This window comes from Tenrec ecaudatus, chromosome 11, assembly GCF_050624435.1.
Source record: "Tenrec ecaudatus isolate mTenEca1 chromosome 11, mTenEca1.hap1, whole genome shotgun sequence".
In the NCBI taxonomy this organism is placed as follows: Eukaryota; Metazoa; Chordata; class Mammalia; order Afrosoricida; family Tenrecidae; genus Tenrec; species Tenrec ecaudatus.
Window position 1 is genome coordinate 86,185,167 of NC_134540.1, and position 6,052 is coordinate 86,191,218.

The window sequence follows — 6,052 nt, forward strand, 5'->3', positions numbered from 1 at the left end:
TCATCGTGTCGATGCTGATTCATAGCAACCTCATAGGACAGGGCTGAACTGCCCCTGTGGGTTTCTGAGCCTGTAACTCTTCCCAGTAGCAGAGAGCCCCATCTTTCTCCCAGTGAGCAGCCAGCAGTTTTGAAGTGCTCATCTTGCCAATTAGCAGCCCAATGCATAACTACTCTACCTGGGCTCCCTCACCCCCCATTATGAGGGATATAAACTAATCTGAGGGTTATGCTTACCTGGCAGGGGAGACACCATGATCACGAAGGTGGTTTTCCCAGGACGAGGCTCACCCATTGCACTTGGGGTGTGCTGACCCCTGCGATTTCCCCAAATGCGGGAAACTCGCCTGCAAAATTTGTGGTAGTGGGGGGACTGCGTTCGCGCTCTCCCCTATTAAAAAAACAAAAAAAACTAATCTTTGGGAATCCATAAATGGAACTTTAAGCGAACAGTTTCAAGAGAGAAGCAAACCCAGGTCACATCTAAGAGGGAGAACAGGAAGGGCAAAAGCAGGGGCGGTGAGCATAAGAGTGGCAGGGAAGCGTGGTGAAGTGAAATGTCTGAAGGCGGCTCTTGTGCATACATTCCTGTGACTCCCATCAAACGGTTGGGAGGCACTGCGCAAATAGGGCGCGCACAAAACACAACAGAGGGGATTGGTGTGGTTGCCATTTCCCTAGCTATAATGAGCTCTATCTCAGAAGCAGGAACAGTTCGAATCCTGGGGCCCTCGAGGAAGCAAAGCCACTCAGGGAGCCTGTCCAAGATCCCTGCCTAAAGTGGCAGAAGCTGAGACCAGAGGCACCTGATGCCAGGGTGTGGAGACCGCGAGTCAGAGCAGAGCAGCAGCGTGGAGACTTGAGACCATGAGGTGGAACATCTGGTAGGCTTCCTGGCTCCCTGAAGCAGAGGCCAAAGGACCGTGGTGGCTGGGAGGCTGAAGACCAGAGACAGCCGCTGAGCTCCTGGCTGAGGAGGAACAATGGCGTCTTCTTATTGTTTACAGATCCTGAATTGTGGGAACCCGCTAACCTCCCTAATAAACCCCCTTAATTGTGAGCACTGGCAGAGAGTCCTGTGGGACCACTGGGCTGGACTGTGGAATCTAGCAGACAAGGGGAGAGTCTTGGGAAGAAGGTCAGTGTGAGAATTAAGAGAGGACGCGGGTGCGCGCAAATGGGAACATGGATTCTCCTTCTCCCGCGTGCATCCAGAGGCCCTCAGATGGGGCCTTGGAGCTGTTTTTCGAAGGAAGGAATGCACTTTCTGTTTCAAATTCTCCAACACCCTGTTCTTCTGTGGGGTTAATGAATGACTAGAGGGCAATGCAATCATTAGGGACAACTAGCAATTATTCTCTCTACATTTCTGCCTCAAAGTACAGGCACACTTACCTGCCCATATACACCCCTCTCCCCAAACAGCATCCAAACAAATGTTCACAAAACTAATGAGTGTTTGGAGCCAGCAGCAAATCCAATGACCCATGGGGAACATTGAGAGCTGACGCCTCGGATTGGAGTTACCAAGGTGACAAAATCCGACATTGGGAAGCGGTGGAATTACCTAGGGACCAGAACACTGAAGCAATACATTTGAGATGTAATTGACAGATAATGATCTTTAAATTAGCAAGCAGGGAGAGACACTGAGTCAGAAACACCCACTCCGAGGGAAAATCTCCCAAGGGAAGCACCCCTTGGTTACCAGAACAAAACTTCCCTTAGTTTACTGCCCGTCAGGCAGATTGAAACAGCCCCTGGGGACTGCTGGAGCTGTAACCCTTTATGGAAGCAGAATGCCTCGTCTTTCTCCTGAGGAGCAGTTGGTGAGTCAGAACTGCTAACCTTGAGGTGAGCAATCCAATGCATATGCCACCATGGCGCCTGCCTTTCGTTAGGCCTATAAAATCACTAGAGTTTAAAATCAAGCTGACCTCTAAAACAAAGATCGCCAAACCACACACGAGGGCAAACAGCTATCAGAGATTTTCAACAGAGATGATAGACTTCAAGCACCTAGTACTGAAGCTGTCAACCAAGTTCATTACTGAACCCTATGATGGAATATAGAAAAGAGTTAAAGACTAGATGATAATAAGAAACTAGTGTAAATGATGGGACATGAGATAAAATAGGTAAAATTGTCAAAATATAATAATTTTAATAAATAGATTAATGAGTAGATTAGACCCAGTTGAAGAGAGAAAGGAAGAACTGGGGGAAAGGACCAAAGCCAATATTCGTAGGCCACACAGATGCACAAAAGAGTAGAGACTGGCACTGTTGGGCAAACACTGGTGCACTGTCTGTGGTCGTTACACAATCTGGTGTCAATTTGGGACTTGAGAGGATTAAGAGTGAAGGGGTGGAGTCTGGTCTGTCAATCAGGTTATAGTCAATGAGGCCTCTGTATGGGCATGGCCTTCCCCTGAGAATTCTGAGAATTCCTATGTTTCCTCCTTGGAAGTGGGAGACACTCTCTCTCTGCTCACTCCCTGAGAGATGCTCTACTGACAAGACACCTGGCAGTACTCTGATAGACCCCGTTCCCTGGGAGCTGAAGGAACCATGTGGAGACTCCTGCCAGTGCTGAGATGCTTGCAATACCACAGGATCCACAAGAATTCCTACCTACTGGCCTGTGATCCTCCTATATTTGGTGTCATTGTATGTGTTTAATTAATCTGAAGAGGACTTTATAGATTGGTATTGGACTATGAGCTAATATCGGACTTATGGATGTGATCTGGACTGGGTTGGGCTGTTTTATCAATGTTCAATTGCTCTTGTATATAAAACATTTTCTTATACACATGTGAATGTCTATGAATTTGTTTCTCTAGTCCACCCAGACTAACACACTGCCTTAATGCTCACAATTTTAGCTTTCTTGTTTACCTTTCTTGTGTCTATAATTGAGCCCTAGATTTTAACACCCATGCAGTGGCTATGCAGAACTCACAGACAAAATTCATGATTAAAGGGTTTATTAAGGATGTTCAGTTGTAATGCCGATGAGAAATGCTCAGGGTTGAGTTGTCTATCAGGATGTTATAAACGTTTGAATAAGTCTGCTAACAAATGCCCAAAGGGCATACCACTCTGCTACAGGCCTCAAGCTAAAGGCAATCAGCTTAAGAGCTTCAAGGAGCCCAACTTCCTGAATTAAGTGCCCAGAGGCACCACACTCCAGGAAGCTTCAGGCCGAAGGCATTTAACTCCACTTCAGTTGGTCAGCAAGTCAAACTTCCCCAGAGGCACCAAACTCTGCAAAGCAGCCTTCTCGAAAGCACTCATCTTATCATGCTCTGTGGGTTGGGAAGTCCGCCACTCTGTCCTAGCTCTGGCTTCTGGTTCTGCTGTTGCTCCTCTGACGATACAGCTGTCGTCTGGATCCAGGAGGTTCACTGTGCAGGGGCTTTGGGTCCGGAGGATGCACTCCACTCTTGGCTGTTACTGGTAATGAAATTCCTTCTCCTGCTTCTTAGAGGGCTCTTCCCCAACCTTCTTACCAGACAAATTCAGGGAAAGGTTGTTTAGTGAGAGTTCGAAACTTTGGCTAGAAGAGCCACATTAGATAATTCACTGCAATTGGACTGCTAACCATAAGTTTGGTGGTTCAAATCCACCAGCCACTCCAGGGGAGAAAGATGAGACTATCTACTCCCACTAATATTTATAGTCTCAGAAACACTGCATCGGGTTGCTGTGAGTTGGAGTGATTTGATGGCAGTGCGTTTAAGAGAGAAAGAGACACGATGGTAGAAATAGAATTTAAATAAACAGCGGATAGGAGCCTACCAAAACAGATGTACAGCTTTAACCACATATTCAAGAAGCACTAAAAACATCATGCAGGATAAATTACATAAATATATCCACATGTCAGCACATCAGAGTAAAACTGTTGAAATCCAAAAATGAAAATAAAACCTTAAAAGTAGCCAGAAACTCAAAACGGATCAAAAACCTAAATCTGGAATCTAACACTATGAAACAAAATGGGAAGAAAACACAGGGATTAACTATGGAACCTAATCTTTTGTAAAAATAGGATTGCAAACAAATCAAATGCATGAATAGAAAAAGACAAAAGAGATAAACAACCTCATAACATTTTAAAAACGTATAATCATCAAAAGACTTTATCCACTACTTTTAAATGTTCCCTCTGAAGTCTGGGCTAGCCTGAAAAATAAGAATTTCACATAATTAAATTGAAGAAAATGAGTTAAAAGAGAACCTGCAGAGTGCGGCTTCTTCAGCTATGACATGTTCTATAAGCGTCTAGCCTCTCAAACTTACAGAAACCTTCAACAAATCAACAACTAAAACAAACAACCCAACCATAAAGTGCACAAAGGACAGAAATTTCATCAAAGATAACATCAAGAAATTAATGCTCCTGGTCATTAGCCATTCCAAAACCAGAAAAACCCACTACTTTGAGCCCATGCAGATGAACAATGACCCTATATGACAGGATAGAACCACTCTATACAATATCGAAGTTGTAAACCTTTACAGGAGCAGACAGATGTGTGACTTTAACCACATACATAAGAAGCACAAAAGCTTCATGCAGGAGGGGGTTGGTGGGCTAGACACATTAACTTTGTGGTTACTTATCCAAGGCTTAACCCACCTCACCACCAAGGCGCTCAGTAGACAATAGAAAGATCTAAATCAAAACTACAATTATACACAACCTTACCTTTGGTAAAATGGTACTGAAGAAAAAAAGACATAACAAGTTTTGGTGAGTATGGTGGTTAAACAATTTCATGTCAATTTGATAAAAGAATGAAGGGGTGGAGTCTAGTGTGTCGATCAGGTGACAGTCTGGTGATCCCTCCTTCTGGGCATGGCCTTCTCATGAGGATTCTGGGACTTCCTCTCTTCCTCCCTGGAGGCGGGACACACTCTCCCTCCCTGCTACACATTTCTGTTGACAAGCCACATGCAGCCATGCTGATGGCAGCCAGAGCCCTGGAGATACCTCCACTACCATTGGATCCACAGGGCTTTCTACCCACTGGCCTGTGATCTTCCAGCTTTCGGCATCATTGCATGTGTTGCGTAAGTCTGAAGAGGAATTCATGGACTAATATCGGACTTAAGGGCTAATAGCAAATTTATGGGCTTAATCTGGACTGGGGTGGGGTGTTTAATTGATGCATAATTATTTCTTGATATAAAATTCTCTCTTGCACACATATGAGTATCGATGAATTTGTTTCTCTAGTCTACCTGGACTAACACAGTGAGGGTGGAGGGAGATTGGATTGCTGGTGGCACCGTGAAATGGTACAACCACTACAGAAAATGGTATGACACTTCCTACACAGAGTAAGAGAGAAATGGTCTATGATCGAGCAGTTCTACTCCTAGGTGTTCATATATACTACAGAAATCAAGTAGTAACAAATAGACATGTGCATTTATGTTCATTACTGCTTTATGCACAATAATAAAACATAGAAACAGTTGAAGTACTCACCAGTGGATGAATGGTTAAGGAAAACGTGTGCATACTTACAATGGAATACTACAAAATCATAAAGAACAATGAAGAATCCATGAAACTTCCATAACATATACAAAAGCCTGGAGGAAACAAAGCTAAGTGAAGTCAAGCACATGAAGAGAAATAGTACATGATCTCTCTGTAAGACAAGAATGCAAAAACTAAACCAAATTCACCTTATAGGACGGGGTAGAACTGCCTCTGTGAGTTTCTTAGACGTGTAACTCCTTTTTTAAATTGTTTTATTAGGGGTTCATATGACTCTTTTTTTAAAAAGTCATTTTATTAGGGGCTCATACAACTCCTATCACAATCCACACATACATCAATTGTGTAAAGCACATTTGTACATTTGTTGCCCTCATCATTCTCAAAACATTTGCTCTCCACCCAAGCTCCTGGCATCAGGTCCTCTTTTTTCTCCTCCCTCCCCCCCTGCCCCCTCCCTCATGAACCGTTGATAATTTATAAATTATTATTTTGTCATATCTTGCTCTGTCCCACGTCTCCCTTCACCCACTTT

General features: G+C 44.0%; 1 non-coding gene across 1 annotated transcript; it reads left to right on the top strand.

The window, feature by feature from the left end:
* The first annotated feature begins 228 nt into the window (after window positions 1-228).
* On the top strand, window positions 229-393 carry LOC142461754 (U1 spliceosomal RNA). The gene has a single exon (XR_012786953.1). It is a non-coding gene; the product is annotated as a U1 spliceosomal RNA (small nuclear RNA).
* The last annotated feature ends 5,659 nt before the right edge of the window (window positions 394-6,052 follow it).